The following is an 18702-nucleotide window of genomic DNA, read 5'->3' on the forward strand; positions in this document are numbered from 1 at the left end:
TCTCATAGACAGCATATTTACGGGTCTTGTTTTTGTATCCATTCAGCCAGCCTGTGTCTTCTTGTTGGAGCATTTAATCCATCCACGTTTAAGGTAATTATCAATATGTATGTTCCTGTTACCATTTTCTTACCTGTGTTGCATTTGTTTTTGTAGTTCCTTTTCTTCTCTTGTGTTTTTCAGTTAGAGAAGTTACTTTGGCATTTGTTGTAGAGCTGGCATGGTGGTGCTCAGTTCTCTTAGCTTTTGCTTGTCTGTAAAGCTTTTGATTTCTCCATTTAATATGAATGAGATACTTGCCAGGTAATTTTGATTGTAGGTTCTTCTCTTTCATAACTTTAAATATATCTGCCACTCCCTTCTGGCTTGTAATGTTTCTGCTGAGAAGTCAGCTGTTCACCTTATGGGAGTTCCCTTGCATGTTATTTGTCGTTTTTCCCCTGTTGCTTTTAATAATTTTTCTTTGTAATTTTTGTCAATTTGACTACTATGTGTCTTGCTGTGTTTCTCCTTGGGTTTATCCTGCCTAGGACTCTCTGCCCTTCCTGGACTTGGGTGGCTATTTCCTTTCCCATGTTAGGGAAGTTTTCAACTGTTATCTCTTCAAATATTTTCTCATGTCCTTTCTCTCTCTCTTCTCCTTCTGGGACCCCTATATTGCAAACATGGCTGTGTTTAATGTTTTCCCAGAGGTCTCTTAGAGTGATACATTTCTTTTCATTATTTTTTCTTTATTCTGTTTTGTGGCAGTGAATTGTACCATTCTGTCTTCCAATCACTTATCCATTCTTCTGCCTCAGTTATTCTGCTATTGATCCCTTCTGGTGTATTTTTCATTTCAGTTATTGTATTTTTCATCTGTTTGTTTTTTCTTTAGTTCTTATAGGTGTTTGTTCTTTCATTCTTTTAAATTTCTTGCATCTTCTTGATCTTTGCCTTCATTCTTTTTATTAAACATTTCTTGCATCTTCTTGATCTTTGCCTTCATTCTTTTTCCGAGGTCATGGATCATCTTCACTATCATTATTCTGAATTCTTTTTCTGGAAGGTTGCCTATATCCACTTCATCTGGTTGTTCTTCTGGGGTTTTATCTTGTTCCTTCATCTGGTACGTAGTCCTCTGCTTTTTCATTTTGTGTATCTTTCTGTGAATGTGGTTCCAAAGGCTGCAGGATTGTAGTTCTTCTTGCTTCTGCTGTCTGCCCTCTGGTGGATGAGGCTATCTGTGAGGCTTTGCAAGCTTTCTGTTGGGAGGGACTGGTGGTGGGTACAGCTGGGTGTTGCTCGGGTGGGCAGAGCTCAGTAAGACTTTAATCTGCTTGACTGCTGATGGGTGGGGCTGAGTTCCCTCCCTGTTGGTTGTTTGGCCTGAGGCAACCCAGCACTGGAGCCCACAGGCTCCTTGGTGGGGCTAATGGTGGACTCTGGGAGGGCTCACGCCACGGAGTACTTCCCAGAACTTCTGCTGCCAGTGTCCTTGTCCCCATGGTGAGCCACAGCTGCCTCCCACCTCTGCAGGAACCCCTCCAGCACTAGCAGGTAGGTCTTGTTCAGTTTCTTATAGGGTCACTGCTCCTTCCCCATGAGTCCTGATGCACACACTACTTTGTGTGTGCCCTCCAAGAGTGGAGTCTCTGTTTCCCCCAGTCCTGTTGAAGTCCTGCAGTCAAATCCCGCTAGCCTTCAAAGTCTGAATCCCTGGGAATTCCTTCTCCCACTGCCGGACCCCCAGATTGGGAAGCCTGATGTGGGGCTCAGAACCTTCACTCCAATGGGTGTACTTCTGTGGCATAATTGTTCTCCAGTTTGTGAGTCACCCACCCAGTGGTTATGGGGTTTGATTTTATTGAGATTGCGCCCCTCCTACCATCTCACTGTGGCTTCTGCTTTGTCTTTGTATGTGGGGTATCTCTTTTGGTGAGTTCCAGTGTCTTCCTTTCAATGATTGTTTAGCAGTTAGTTGTGATCCTGGTGCTTTTGCAAGAGGGAGTCCTTTCCCATTTTCAGTACTGTACTTTTGGAAGGAATTCACTATGCATAGCCCATTCAAGGAGTAAAGTACTGTGTTCCACATCCTTGATGGTAGAGAGTCTGCATAAATTATTTTGAATTCTGCCTAGGAGATCTGTAGCTGCTCCTCCACTTACTAATTTATTAATTTATTTATATCAGCATGGAGTCATGGATGTTTATTTTATAGTTTTAGTTTAATCCTATCCTAATTTATTCATTTTTTTGTTCAAATTATTTTAGATTTGACCATTGGAGCTCTTCCAGTGGGCTCCTGTGTTCCTTTAAAATATCTCATTTGTATTTTGAAAACCAGAACATACTCTGTGAAAGTTTCCTAGTCATCTCTGTCAGGAGGTTGTAACTTCTATTAATGTAGTTGGTGGTGCAGTATATATAATTATTAATACAATACATTAAGATAGATATATAACAACTATACCATGTAGAATTTCTCAGAACCCCTTTATTTTTTAGGTCACAAACTTATAGTAGTACTATAATCGAATCTGTCTTCATGTGAAATCATATTTTATAATCCTACCAATAATTTAAAAACTCCATCAAAAGGAAAACATAAGTTATCTATTTCTTTTCCTATAATTTTAAATTTTTGTCATTTGACAAGGGGATTAAAATGCAATCAGAATTGTAGGCAAAAAAAGATTGTAAAAGTGTAAGTTATTATTTCTCTGGAGTTTATAATATTTAGGGTGTCAAAGCTTTTTTATAGTTGTAAATTGCCATGATGTATTTTCTCATTCTATATATATCTTTGCTTTTCTACCTAATTTTGTGTCCATAATTTTCATTAAAGCCTCCTTCATCCACCACTAAATGTACAGTTTTCAGTACATACAAAACCTGAATCCATCCCTGGGTAACATCTAGCTCAGTCTGTCTCCATGCACAGCTCATAGCTGAGGACCCTTCCCTCCAAGCCCTAGCAAGACACCACATAGGTCTCTAGTGCTCAGAAGCAGCTAAAGAACAAACAAAGCAAAGAACCTGAATAAATGAAGGATTGTTTTGTTTTTTAATATCCCATGGAATGGATCTTGTAAAAGAAATTAAGTTCAGGTGTCGAAAATTAAACTTATAGTTTGGCCTGAAGATAAGTACTCATTATGGAGTTTAAAAAAATTCCATAAGCCCACAAAACCGGTAAATAGTAGAGCAGGATTTCCAGTGCAAGTCCTGGGTTTCAAAATAGAGCCTTTAATATGAGAACAATGAAAATACAGATATGCCAGTAACAGTTTAAATTTATATGTATTTCTAAAGTCCCTTTGAATATAAGGATATACATTTAAGCATTAAGAGTCTTGTAAGAGAAGATACTTTTGAGAAATGAAGAAGATATATCTTATTTTTTGTTTGATATACTCTGTACAAGTTTACAGATTACTCTGTACAAGTTACCATTTGGAGGTTTTTATAAGTGTTCATGACATACCCCTTATAATAATCTGATGAGATGAATATTGTCTTATCCCCTTTTACAGTGTCAGGAAATGTGAAGGGTCAGAGATTGTTTTCTAACTAAGTGGTTGCCCTGCCACAGTTTCGTAGATGCTGGGTTAGAGATTAAGGACTTAATTTCAAATGGTGTAATAGTACCATGAACTTATTGTCACATCAGAACCCTATGTCCCCCCAACTCCCATGCAAAAGATGCCCAGGCAGGACACAGCAGGTTTGTGTCACAAGTAAGAAACATCAAGCTTAGTAAAACCTCAGTCAATAAAGGGGGCTGCTAGCAAACCTGCCCAATTTCTAATCCGGAGAGAGACATTATTTATATTATCCTAATCAGGAAACAAAACTGTCTTCTCACCCACAGAGAGACCCAATCTTTATCTTTCAAGACTGCTTGCTACCCCAGCCCCTTTCGAAAGTTAGGCCAGGACAGAGTTTGTCACGAGACACGTGGAAGCACCAAGGAGAATTGTCCCCCAACGTACAGATGAGGGAACTGAGTCATCTGTCCATGACGCTCAGTTTGTAAGTGGTAGACTTGGAATTACAGAGCTGGAAGGCCAGGCTCCAGAGTCCACTTTCTTAACCATTACTGGGTTTTCCTTCTTTGTACTACTTCTCCATGTGTGGAGAGGAACATTGCTAAAGACTAACTGATTGGTAAACTTCTGTCTTTCTGTTGGGCATCAAGCACTATACAGCTTCTTTTGTTCCCAGGGAGAGCTATATTATATGCCCCTTGTATATCCTTTGGAATCCCTTAAACACCTCTAGAAGAATTTCTCTTTTATTCTCCAAGACCCCAGGAAAGGTGGCATCAGACTTACCTTCCTCTCTACCTCAGTATTTCTGAAAATCTTTCTCACATAAATAACCTAAAGTGACAGTCAGAAAATGTTGCACTGAAAGGGACCTATTGTTTTCTTGTCCAGTCTTATAGATTACAAATAAGGAACATAAGGCCTGAAGTAGTTCAATGAAATGTTCACAGTCATACATTTTGTTAGTAATACAAACAGCATGAGAGAACATCTGCTTTCTAACTTCCATTCTGTGTACTTTCTACCATATACCACAGTAAGTAAGATGAGTCTCATGCTTTCAATTTTATGCTAGAGTTTTCTGTCCCTGAATTGTTTTGAAAGACAATATCATTAGTCTTCTTGTGGAACACTAAGGAGAGCCACAGTAAAATAGACACTTCAAAGATTTTATTTTTTAATCTAAGGACAATGATTATAAAAGCCCAAACTTAATGATTTGTTTCAATCCCTAAATTTTAACTGGACTGAAGTTACTCACCAAGACAAAGAACATTTTCTGGGACCAGTAAAGCAATTACAGAAACTAATACTTTCTAGTCAGTAAAATGAAATACACCTACCTGGGTAGAAGACCTATTTGTAACTATTTCCCCTGAGGCTATTTTTTTTTTCTGGAATGAGTTTCAAGGAGAAATGAAATTTTGGGACTGGATGACTCAGTTATGTAAATGTATTAATTATATATGGAACAGATCCTATTTTATGTGTTTTGAGTTTTTTTCCTACTTTTCCTCAAGACTGGGAGAATTGTTTTTTTGACACTTATGTTTTGCAGGGTTCTGAGAAGGTAAATGTTCTAGAAATGTGCAACACTTAAAAATACAGTTTAATTGTGTCCTCTATAGCTCCTCCAGGTGTGGTTATTTTGTAATGGGTAATACAATTTTAGTATCAGTGAGATGTATTACTAAAAGTTTTCACAGACCTTCCAACTAATTTGAAAACACTACACAATTATGGCCTCATAAGCAGGATATTAGGTTTAAGTTTACACTGGAGGAAGTTTAAAAGCTGATTTCCTCGCCCTGAAGGACCACACCCATTACTGCTCTTTAAAAATCAAGTGTGTTTCTTACTGTTGGCAAATAATATTGATTGTACTCTCACCTTTTAATCAAGATACTTTTTTGTATGCATATATATATGCATACAATAAGGTGGAACAATAATGCTACCGTAAGGTTATTTGGGGAATATATAGTTTATACCTGCCCAAAAAGAATAGGAAGGTGCTTCTGAAAGTCAGAACATTTGGAAAAACTCCAGGACTCAATTCAAACATGATTGTCAGGTAGAGTAGGGGTCCCCAAACCTGCTGTTAGGAACCGGGCTGCACAGCAAGAGGTGAGCGGTGGGAGAGTGAGAGAAGCTTCATCTGCCACTCCCCGTCGCTCCCATTACCATCTGAAAACCCCCTCAACCCCATCTGTGGGAAAATTGTATTCCACAAAACTGGTCCCTGGTGCCCAAAAGGTTGGGGCCCCCTGAAGTAGAGGAAATAGGCACATGTGGATGTCTGTCTTCACTCGTCTCTGCTCTTCACTCAATAAGCCAGGGCTCTTACATCCTCATTTCTCTTTCCCTAAAATCGAAACCTCCTCACAGATTCTTAATTCATTATAATGATGTAGCCAAGTCCTACTTCAAGACTAACCATCATAGGACATTTTTATTTTAAAGGAGGTATAAAAACTTTTAAATTGAAAGAATTAAGGTCTGGTATTTGTCCAGCAGGCCAGCATTTGGAGGGACCTTGGACATTATTTGACTGTCTCTGCAACCCCACTACCTGCATCCACTTTCAGGTGCAGCTTTCACTCACAGGCACCCTGGCACAATAGTCTCTGCCCCTCTCCACAGGACCCTGTGCTACAGCCACTCCCTTTCCAGGCCTCTCGTGTTCTGCACAAAGACTGCATAATGATGGAAATTTAATATTTTCACTTTGATTTTTGATATATTGTCAGTAAACTGGACAAATGCAGTGTTAATGTACTTTCAAACCTCTATTGGTTGTTGTCACCTTGGCACCATCAGTAGTCGATTCAAAAGCCTCCAACTACATTTCTCAGAATTCCTCTTCTGAACTGCTCTTGACCATATGCTGAGGAGAGGAACCCATGAGAGATTCAAAGTGAGAGTGAAACAGAAGCCAGGATTTTCAGCATGTCACTGGGGCCACTAAGGGGACATGCTACCAGAGCACTTCCTGCCTTGCAGTGTGCGGCCCTCCCCCATCCAGAACTGCATGCTGCTGTAGTGAGTTAGCAGGTGTGGTATCTGATTTCTGGCTGCTACCTTCATCTGGCTGCTCAGAACTTCAGCTCTTTCTCCTGTTGGCAGAAACCCTAATTCTGACGTGAAACTCCTTATTCCCAGCCTGATAACTGTTATCAGAGAAAAATTTTAACATTCTTTGCAGTAGAGAAAACTTCTTTCATATTTGTAGGTGATAATGATGACTGAGACATATTCTACCACAAGCATAAGTAATTTTCAAAAGTATGTTTAGCTTTCCATATGATTTTGACTTGTAACAAGGAGCAAAATTTAAAACGCTTATTTAGATGTTTGGTTTTCTTTTTCATAAACATTTAAAATTGAGGGGGCATAAATATGTTAAAAGGTATAGCCAATACTGTACTTTTTAAAAAAATTTCACACTATTGAGATTTTTTTTAGATTTTAGTATATAAAATTTTATTCTATAAAAACTTTACATAAAAATGTTCTGATTTATTTACATAATTTCTAGATGTTTTCTAGTATATTTCCATAGAAAATACAGAAATGTAAAATACTTATATTTACATAATTTCTAGGTATTTTCTAATGTTCTATATAATAAATATGAGATATTGATTGTATCAATATCTTCTATTTCTTATTAAGCAAAAGCCAAAAAATTGTTATCTTTTTCTCTAAATGCTTTCAAACAACAATTCTAACTTTAACCAAGATCTTTTCATGTTGCTAGAAGTCAATGGGACATGAAGAAATTGTTAAATCAGTGACTAAGACCATTCTCGTTGGTCAAGCTGAAGAGAAGCATGACCAAGAGAAAGCTAAGCAAAGTTTTATTTACTTGATAAATTGCTAGTTTCAAAGTTTTCTCACACAAATTTTTTTAACATCTTTATTGGAATATAATTGCTTTACAATGGTGTGTGAGTTTCTGCTTTATAACAAAGTGAATCAGTTATACATACACATATGTTCCCATATGTCTTCCCTCTTGCGTCTCCCTCCCACCTCCCTATCCCACCCCTCCAGGTGGTCAGATAGCACCAAGCTGATCTCCCTGTGCTATGCGGCTGCTTCGCACTAGCTATCTATTTTACGTTCGGTAGTGTATATATGTCCATGCCACTCTCTCACTTTGTCACAGCTTACCCTTCCCCCTCCCCATGTCCTCAAGTCCATTCTCTAGTAGGTCTGTGTCTTTATTCCCATCTTACCCCTAGGTTCTTCATGACCTTTTTTTTTTCCTTAGATTCCATATATATGTGTTAGCATACAGTATTTGTTTTTCTCTTTCTGACTTACTTCACTCTGTATGACAGACTCTAGGCCCATCCACCTCACTACAAATATCTCAATTTCGTTTCTTTTTATGGCTGAGTAATATTCCATTGTACATATGTGCCACATCTTCTTTATCCATTCATCCGATGATGGACACTTAGGTTGCTTCCATGTCACACAAATTTTCTACTCTTAAAATGTTTATGCTCAGCATGCATCATGGTATGTATGAAAACAAGACAAGAACTGCATTTTTCAAAACCTGCGCTCTTCTCAGAGAATCCATGCCATTTTCAGGGGCCATTTCGTAGCACAATTATATAAAACAGTCCATGTATCAAGAATTTTCTTATTGTGGCAATAACACAGGTCAAGCTAATGCTTCTAAAAGGACAGTCAGTGTTGTACTCGAACTGGCCTTCCTTTTGCTGCAATAAAGAATCATAAAGCACCGTTAAACAAACAAATCCCTTGTGCCACTACTCACCACGAAACACACTAAATACAGTTGCTCTGGTGGCAGGCCATGTCATAAATGTCCAGTGCATACGATTCAGAGCATCTGCATCACGTCAAGAACTGAGCACTCAGACAAGAAGCAACTTTGTGTTCTGTATCTAAAACATCTTTACACAACAGTGGTTTATGCAATAGACATTTCGCTGAAAGATGTTTGCATCTTAAAAAATCAAGCAATATATTCGTTAACATAGACATTAAAGGCAGGACTTTTAATAAATTTTAAACTTTATCAAAACGTTTTTAAGTCTAAGTTTACTATTTAAATTTTTAGTAGTCAAATTTGAAAAGTTTGACAATGAGTAATGTAGGACTTAAATTCTTAACACTGCCAGCTCCTAGCTTACTCTTGCTGTCTACTGTGCCTTTTACATTTGTGCATCCAAATAGACGCTTATTTGCAATTGGCTCACTAAATACCACTAACCGTATTTTACAGAAGAACATGATTTAGAAAAAAAAAAAGTTTTTCAGTAACATTTTTTAAAGAAAAGTTGCTTCTCTCATTTGTACATTGGGTAGCTTGCAAAAGCACCGTGTTTTCAATTCTGCAAAATATTTGGTGTTCCAGTACAATCATTTCAGCAAACTTGATTCTGTCTTTAGCCTCAATAAACTCAACACTGAGGAACTGCCTTTAGAACAAATTTACTCTTGTTAAAAAGCATATTCTACACTTAATGCAGTTTTGAACACCTGTTGTTATAAAGTTTGATTTGTGAAAACAAAATATTGTTAGTATCTCATTTACTTTAACACTTCACTTTTCTTTATACTTCTTGTGTTCTACTTTAGACTGAATGGGAGATGATTTACCGTAGATGCCCTAAGTCACTTCGGAGATTTTTCCCCTCAGGAAACTTAGAGGTGGCAAACTTACTGTGTTAACTTTATTTCATCCTCAAATATGTAAAGAAGCTTTAATAGGAGTTTTCTTGAAACAATTTTGGTCTATGTGGAAATAAATAAGATAAATATAGTATTGAAAATTTATTCTTTTTAATTTTATGAGTCAGTATAATAAATAATTATCTCCATTAAATTTTTATAAACATACTTTTGCATAAAAGGGATATCATGTTCATAATATATTATTTAGCTAACATATTTTCTTAATATTTATATTAACTGTCAAGCTAATTTGGTATTTATTAAAATATTTGAAAGTTCCTAATAATTACTTTATTTTTCAGTTAATGAATATCACCATAATTAAATATTGTACTATTTTACTCAGAATATGGCTTTTTCTTTAACTGACTAATAGAATTTCAAAACATAAAGCAAATAAGGTGATTTTTTTCACTGCAAGTTACATCTATTATTCTTACTTTTAAAAACAGTGAATATTTTCTTATTCAGGCCATGTCCCTATGACAGGTGTTGTGTTGCTGATGACACATGATGGTAGCCTATGTGCTAACGTAATCATTGATCACATGCTAGTTCAGGGATGTCAGAAATGACAATGAAGTTGACATTTCCCAATTTTGTCTTGAAAAGGCTAAAGCTGGAATGGATATTAAATGGCAGATTCTCTGGTGACCACGGCCAGAATCAAACGTGGAACATTTATTCCTTTCATAAGTGATCTTAAGTGCTTGCTTCCTGTGTGTAAGGTGCTTCTATGCTAAAGATACAGTGGTAAACGAATCATATAGCAAAACATGTCCTCCATTCTGGATCTGGGAAAGGAGAGGCAGGCAATAAAAAAGTAAAGAAGTAAATATGTGACTTGGTCAGATCCTGATAAGACCTGTGAAGAAAGGAAAGGAGGCTTAGAGGCTAGAGTGAGGAGTGCAGTTTTACAAATCATGGTCAGGAAGGTCTCTAAGGATGTAATCATTAAGAAGAGACACAACTTTCTTAATCAGCAATCCATTATCTGGGTATCTCCTTACCATAGCCTTAGCTTTGCTGAAGAATGTCTGCCTGTAACTTTGGGGAAATCCCTGAGGCCACCCAAAGAGATTTTACATATCTACCCTCTAAATTCAATGAGAATCTGTCGAGGCATCTTACAAAATGTAGTAATAGATTATGGGTATGGGGTTTTATGGCCGATTCACTGTTTTCTGTAGTGTGCTTTAAATGTCCAGCTATTTAAATGTATCCAGCTGTTGATATATGTTAGAATCTCTCTACTTAGGCAACTTTTATTAGTCTAAGGAAGCAAATTACAACCTGTCCAAGTAAACAAGAATTATTATGATGCAACCATTTGGACTTTTAAGGAAATAGTACTACCATGAAGAGGTGGGTAATGAATGCTGCACTTCCTTTCAGCCCTTAATGAGTCTCTGCAGTGTTAGGTAAAAACTGGAATAGCAATGCATTGCATTGAATGTGGGTGAGAGAGGGTTTCCCAATTTTCAAAACCATGAAAAGGGTTTTTCTTCCTTCTTTATTTCCCACATCTATTCCCTTATAGTCCTATGCTAACTTGATCTTCCATCACCTCCACACCCAATCCATCAATAAGTCCAGTTATCTTTCTCTCAGCACATCCCAAATCATTCCAGTTCTCCATTATAGAAATACACCTATGTTTGAGCCACCACCATCTTTCTCCTGGACTACTAAGTATTATAATAAGTAGAGGGAAACTTATTTGCCCTACCTGGGACTAGTGAGTTTTCAAATCAAGCTTGGAAGCTTGGAAGAAGTAACTGTATACTTATAAGACTAGTGTGTACTGTGTATAATTGTTTCTCTTACTACCATACATTCCTTGTGTTTTGTGGTCACAGGTACAGCCAGGCTGGACTTAGTGTGGTCTGGTGAGTTGAGGGAAGAACCTGCCTATGGCCTGGGGGGAACACACATCCACAGGAAGAACAGGCAGTTGATCTGGGGGGGTCTGGGGAATTTAGCAGCAGCAATTCTGAAGGAGGTCAGCAACTGTCTGGACAGTTTTGTGGAGCCTGCAAGCATTGTTCAATAACATGTTGAAAAAAATTTTTTTTATAATGTAACTTTTTAAAAAAAATTATTTAATTTTTTTGGCAGCATTGGGTGTTCGTTGCTGCACGCAGCCTTTTTCTCTAGTTGTGGCGAGCAGGGGCTACTCTTCGTTGCAGTGCACAGGCTTCTCTTTGCTGTGGCTTCTCTTGTTGTGGAGCACGGGCTCTAGGCGCACGGGCTTCAATAGTTGTGGCACGCAGGCTCAGTAGTTGTGTCTCATGGGCTTAGTTGCTCTGCGGCAAGTGGGATCTTCCTGGACCAGGGCTCGAACCCGTGTCCCCAGCATTGGCAGGCAGATTCTTAACCACTGCGCCACTGGGGAAGCCAAACATGTTGAAATTTTTTAGGAAGGGAAACCTAGTAGAAGAACAGAGTTCAGACTTCATATTGTTTGAAAGGTGGAAACTCTGAGACTGCTTGGAAATGAAAGTGTTTATCTCTGTAGTCAGAAGGCTACTGAAATCTGGGCACAAATTCCTTATGCAATATTCTAAATTCAGTACCACTCTTACGAGCAATCTGGGAATATTTACAAGTTTACAATTCTTGATAGAAATAGGCTGCAATGAGAACTATTTGTTTAAATGGGAGACTAAAGAAATTAAAGTGTTCTATCAGTGCGTCTTTAACCTCTACTCATGAGTTTATTTGTTGGACAATTATATCTCAGATGAAATGCCACCAGGCTCATTTTGCAGCTGTCTTGATTATGCTAAGCTACAACTCAGTAAGGCACATGGATTGAATTCTTTTATACCATTTGAGCTGAATAGCTTCAATTGGTCTCTTAGAGTCCTATCAGCTGAACGAACCGAGTGTGCTTGCCATGGGGCAACAGAGCCTAAAGTTTAAATTCGATTACAGAACTTATGCATCACATGTATATAAACTCCTAAAGAATTGGAAGAATTTTGCTTTTAGATGTTTGAGAACTTAGATTTGATTGTCTTAATTTGATATGTGATTTGTGGTTAAATTATCTGCAGAAAAGTATCGCTTATTTAAAAAAACTCTATGTTAGCATTCAGTTGGAATACTCAGTTAAGGAGGAAAATAATAAATAATAGTTACCTCAGGTATAGATTTTCAACCAAGGATGATGAATCACCATTTTAAAGATTGTAAAGTTAATTTTCACTTGGTGATCAAGCACTTATCTTCAGACAGTTGCATTATGCCAGTGACTCACTCCTTTAAGTACCTGAAATAGGAATATCCCCTTTAGCTTGATAAAACAGAATACATTCCTGTCTTCTATAAATATGTTTTTTTAAAGTATACATGAAAGTAATAAGAAATATTGCCATTTTTATTAGATTTCAAAGGTGTAATAAATTATTTCTTTTGATAAACATGATAGTTTTCCTTCCTGTGAACACAAAAAACTTTTAAAAGCCATGTCAAAACATTCAATATTTAAAGTTTATGTTTAAATAATCTATATTTAGATTACCTTTGAAGTTTAAATATATAGACTTTTTAATAGGACAGATGTCACAAATTACACAGTTCAGATTTTATGTCCTTATAATAACATTACTCCAATCTTGTCGACAAGCCTGAGCTTACCTTTCATAAAAGAGGAGAATTTGCCTGTATGTATGTATCACAACTCTTATGAAATATGTAAAAAGATTCTACTTCATTTCAATTAAAGGGAAAAAAGAGACATGAAAGTTTAGAAGGAAAAAAAAAACCCTTCAATATCCCCATGTTATCTAAGTTAGGCTATCTGATTTTGTAGGAAAACAATTTAAAAAAAAAAAAAAGAAACCAGCCTAAGAGTAACAAAGCTTCCCGGAGCCTATATTAGAGATTGTTGTGTAAACTAGAAATGCCACCTGCCATATCAGTAAACACAGGACGTTGCAGCCATAAGCCACTACAGCCACTACAGCGGTGAGCCCTGCGGGAACTCAGGATGGAAAAAGAATGCCACCACCAAACCATCAGACACTGCAGCTGCCCCGCAACAGTGCGCCCTGAGGAAACTTACAATGAGAAAACACAGGATACTGGCCCCAGGGAGCTGAGGTGCATATCAAAGGAATGATTTCAGTGGGCTCAGACTCTTGCATCTTCCCATACATAGAAAAGCACTAAATTCCTTAACTTGAGATGTCCAGATGTTCCGAATACCTGGGCTTTGTTGCCAAAACTCCTCTACATCCTGGCTCCTCCCTTTGCCTCTTCAGAGTAGCCTCTCAGAGTTATCTGAGATGCTGTGTCCCGGGCTTTAGTCCTCAGTTTTCTCCATCGAATAAAACATAACTCTCAACTTTTAGGTTGTGCATTTTTTTTTAGTCGGCAGTTGTTAAAAAAGTATTGCTGGAATAGTTGCAGGAAAGTCTGGCACAAAGAGAGGGCTCTAATTATAATATGCTCTATTGCTTGCTAAAACAGAAGGAATCACACTGGCATAAATGTACAAATGATGAGAGGTAAAGCACCTATACAACAGTCAGTCACATGAAATGTCAATTATTAGTCAACCCTATTCAAACAACCATGCATGGTTTCTCCTGAAGTTACTACTCCAGGCTTGATGGTTTCTTCATTAGATTTCTTATTGCCACCTCTACACAGTGTTAAACCAGGGGTGAATAATGGTTGCCCTGAAGCATCATAAAACGGAACCCTTTGCTAGCAGTCTCTCTTTAACTACAGAGTGAGAACACTGATTGTTACTTCGAGGTGAACTCAACTGGCAAACAATTTCTCTTCCATTATCCCAGGTGACTGGAAGATGTGAAAAAGCAATGTAATTTTCAGAGTGATTTTGTTATTTAAAATACATGTGAAACTTAGTGTGGCCTTAAGGTTTATGGAAATATAAATACTCTTCTGGGAAGCAAACACAAGATAGTCTTTAAAAGGAAAACCAAGATTTATTTTGACCTTTATCTAAAAACGAGTTCCCCAAAGCAATATTTTTGCTACGGAAAAGAAAATAATGATGATACTCTTGAGTTTTAGTTTTTACTCCTCTTCAACTCTAATAGTTATCCGCTGCTGTGTAAAAAGTTACCCCCAAAACGTCGAGGTTTCAAACAATAAATTTTTATCATCTCATAGTTTTTGCATGTTAGGAATCTAGGTACAGCTTAGATGGGTGCCTCTGGCTCAGAGTCTTTTATGCAGTTTCCATCAACCTGTTGGGCAGGACTTCAGGCAACTGAGTCAGGGCTATTCTGAGGCAGGCATAACACTCTTCCAAACTCACGCATATGGTTCAGGGAAGGTCTCAGCTTCTTATCGCATAGGCTTCTCCATGGGCTCCCTGAGTGACCTCACAACATGGCAGCTGGTGATGAGAGGGAGAGAGAGAGTGTGTGTCTGTGTGTCAGGAAACACTCACGATAGAAGCCAAGTCTTTCTGGAACCTAATCTTGGAAGTGGCGTCCCATCATTTGTGCAGCATTTTCTTTGTTAGTAATCAGTAAATCCACTCCACCTTGTGGACAAAAAATTGTTGCCCGATATTTCAGTAAACAGAGAATGTTGCCTACCATGCCACTGGATACGCCCCCCAACTCTGTACCCTGTGAGGAATTCAGGATGGAGAAAAAGCAGGATACCGGTCCTAGATAGTTGATGTATATCAAAGGATTAATTTCAATGACTCTTGCATCTTCCCATACATAGAAAATCACTAAAATCATTAACTTGAGAAGTCTGTGTTTTGTGATTAGCAGTAGTCTTTTGATGTTTCAACTACATGTTTTCTTTTCAGCAAAAACTCTTATGTACCCTTACCTCTTTGGAATGGTTCCTCAGAGCTATCTGAGAGACTGCTTTCCTGGGCTACAGTCCTCAATAAGTTCCCTGAATAAAACATAACTCACAACTTTTAGGATGTGCGTGTGTGTGTGTGTGTTTCCCCCCCACCCAGTGGACAATACTCGACAGGAGGCAGTTATACCAGAGAAAGAATATCAGAAGGCCAGGATCATTGGGGGCCATCTTAGAGGCTGCTTGCAACCTCTGTGCTGCTGTTTCTTTTCTTTTCTTTTTTTTACATTTACTACTTTTAGTTTAGGAAGCAAATTCTTATACTATCTAGTGACAGCATTGAAACAAAAGTCTTTTTCCTAAAAATACCACATTATGAATATGATATGCTCATACTTAAGAGCATATGGCATAATCCTATGTAGAAAATATCTGTTATGTTTCTTCTTAATATATATGAATATTGACTGTTCCAAGAAAATAATAATACATGTTCACGTACAGATACGCCATGCAGGTTTTATCTTAGGTTTAGAAGGAAATTTAGCTTTAGTTTAACTGCCCATTTGCTAGATTCTAGGCTAGATTCTGTTTGAGCACTGTTTTGGCAACTGCTTCCTCTGTGTACAACACTGTTGTACACATTTAGATGGAAAAGTTTAAAGTAACAGGCATAACTAGGAAAATCCAATAAGCTTCTTTAAAAAGTTAGATATAAATGAGAAAGGTGAGGTATTCTGGAAATAGCTCTGAGTAGACCTAATTCCAGTTTCCTCTCTGCCACTTCCTATCTACAACCACAGGAAAGTTGCATAGCATCATTAGAGTAGCGTCTTAGTCCATTCAGGCTGCTGTAACAAAAACCACAGACTGAATGGCTTATAAACAACAGAAATTTATTTCTCACAGTTCTGGAGCCTGAAAGTCCAAAATCAGGGTGCCGGCATGGTTGGGTTCTGATGAAGGCCCCGTTCCGGATGCAGACTTCCAGTATTTCACTGTGTCTTCTCATGGTAGAAGGGACAAGCTAGCTCTCTGGGACATCTTTATAAGAGCACTAATCCCATTCATGGGGGTTCTGCCCTTATGACATAATCACCTTCCAAAGGCACCACACCCTAATACCATCACCTTGGGAAATAGGTTTTCAACATATGAATTTGGAGGGGACTCAAATAATCAGAGTATAGCAGTTAGTTTCCTTATTTATAAAAAGGAGTGGGTTAGACCAGTAATGTTTAAATTTTCTTCCCTTTGCAAAATACTGTCATTTTACAGTGAAACACACCAAAATAAAATAAAGAAGGCAATGACGAAAATAATATTCTTTCTAATGTAGGAATGCTCAGAATTTTAATTTTTTAAACTTAATATTCTTAGTATTACAGCTACTAAAATACTAGTAGCTAGTAAAAGTATTTGCAGCATCACAACTGACCTTAAGTAGAATCATTTTCACTGCATTTTAGTTTACTGAAAATATGAAACATTAAAAAAATTCTTCATGTATATTATCCAACTTTATTATTAAGTTGTCTTTACCCATTTTATTTTTACACTGTTTAATATTTATCATTTATAATAGTAATATGAATATTAAAATAAATCACATTTTTATTAAAAAGATATTATATTTTCCATCTACTTTTCAAATTTATATGTAGTATATCCAAAGAGAAGCCATGATTTTTTGTTTCAGTTTTTAAATATTTGTGATAATATTTATCACTGTTATAATAAATGGTAAATAATTTGTGGAAGAATAGACTAACAAACTGCTTATCTACAGCCACAGTGTCATTACTAGCATTCAGTAATTTTAGTTATTTGCAATAGGAAAATATTATTGAACATAAGTGCATATTTAATATTTAACTGACTTATCAGAGAAAATATTTCATATGCAGAACAGAAGCTGCCCATTCATGAGAAACTAACATATATTGAAAATTGAATACTGATTAACATTTATATTTTTATCAAATTTCATACTTTAATGTATGTTAGAAAGAAATAACAAACACGATTTAAGGTTCAGTTATGCTGAATAATGTCTAAAAGTTCTCAGCTTCACCATTAAATAGTTTTCAGCTTCACCATTAAATAGCTTCACCATTAAATAGCTTCACCATTAAATAGTTTTCACCTTCACCATTAAATAAAGCAGTGAATTTATTTGATGATGTTGTGTTCAATGTCAAATCTCAAATTATTAAACCAACTCATAATTTTAATTAAATAATAATACAATAATAGAAAGTGTCAAGAAAATTTTAAATACATCTAAACTGTTCATAAATTAATAATAAAATATTTAAATAAAATAAAATTCAATGTGCAGCCTTAACAGCAGATGGAAGATATCAGAAAAATTTGTCAGTAAACTAAAGGTAGATTAAATAAATTATTAAATATGGTGATCCAGCTAAGGATGGTTAAAGAAAAGTCAATCTAAAGAACAGGAGAAAAATTAAAAACAAAACAGTGAAGTATGGGACAATATCAATCATTTTATCATATGTATATTTTAAGTCTTAAAAGCAGAGTAGAAGCAGAATGGAGTAGAAAAAATATTGGAAAAATACTAGCTGAAAATTTCCCAAATTTGGTGAAAAACATCAATTTACAAACTAAGGAATTCATGATGAATCCATAACAAGATAAATCCCTGCACTATAAGAATTGCTAAGAAGAGCTTTCAGGCTGAAGGAAAACAACACCAGAAGGAAGGAATGAAATGACAGAAAATATATTTTTCATTTATTAATAAATTTCAAAGATATTTGACTAAACACAAGGGGCTTATAAGTAGATGCCATATATATATGAAAAATGGGGGGGGAATGATACTAACTGCTGCAATGTTCTTTATATGGAGTGGTGTGATAGTAACTCTAAGTGGACTGTGATAAGTGGAGGATGCATATAGTAATCTCTAAAGTAAGCACACATGCAAAAATGCAAAGAGATATGGCTAAAATACCAATAAAGGAATTAAAATAAGGTATTAAATAATACACAGTTAATCCAAACCTAGGCAAAGAAAGAATAAATGGGGGAAAACATATAGCTGGGACACATATGAAAGAAAATTTTTTAAATTGGCAGATCTAAATATATTAAAAATTAAATGTAAATAGATTAAGCATTCCACTTAAAAGGCAGAGATCATTAGGTAGTGTTATGGACTGAATTATGTGCCCCCCCAAATTTATATATTGAAGAGCTAACCAGTACCTCAGAATGTGACTGTACTTGGAGATAATATTTTTTTAAAGATAATTAAGTTAAAATGAGGCCTTTTCAGTGAGTCTAATCTGTTATAACTGATGTCCTTATAAGAAGAGGGAATTTGGATGTAGACATGTGCATACAGTGGAAGGACTATGTGAGTACACAGTGAGAAGGCAGTCATCTCATGCCATAGAGAGAGCACTCAGAAAAAAACAAAATCTACCAAGATCTTAGATACCAGATCTTGGAATTCTAGCATCCAGAACCATAAGAAAATAAATTTCTGTTGTTTAAGTCACTTAGTCTATGGTATTTTGTTTTGGTAGGTCTTGGGAATAAATACAGTATGAAAAAGGAAAACTTAATTCTATGCTGTCTAAAAGAGATGCATTTTAATTTTAAATTGAAAAATCTG

General features: G+C 36.5%; 1 long non-coding RNA gene across 1 annotated transcript; it reads right to left on the bottom strand.

Moving 5' to 3' along the window:
* Positions 1–8135: 8135 nt before the first annotated feature.
* Positions 8136–16058, bottom strand: LOC141276987 (uncharacterized). The gene is made up of 4 exons (XR_012327477.1): positions 15961–16058; positions 14545–14625; positions 12393–12522; positions 8136–8266 (listed from the first exon to the last, which is right to left on the bottom strand). It is a non-coding gene; the product is annotated as an uncharacterized lncRNA (long non-coding RNA).
* Between the last annotated feature and the right edge of the window lie 2644 nt (positions 16059–18702).

This window comes from Tursiops truncatus, chromosome 18, assembly GCF_011762595.2.
Source record: "Tursiops truncatus isolate mTurTru1 chromosome 18, mTurTru1.mat.Y, whole genome shotgun sequence".
Classification (NCBI taxonomy): Eukaryota; Metazoa; Chordata; class Mammalia; order Artiodactyla; family Delphinidae; genus Tursiops; species Tursiops truncatus.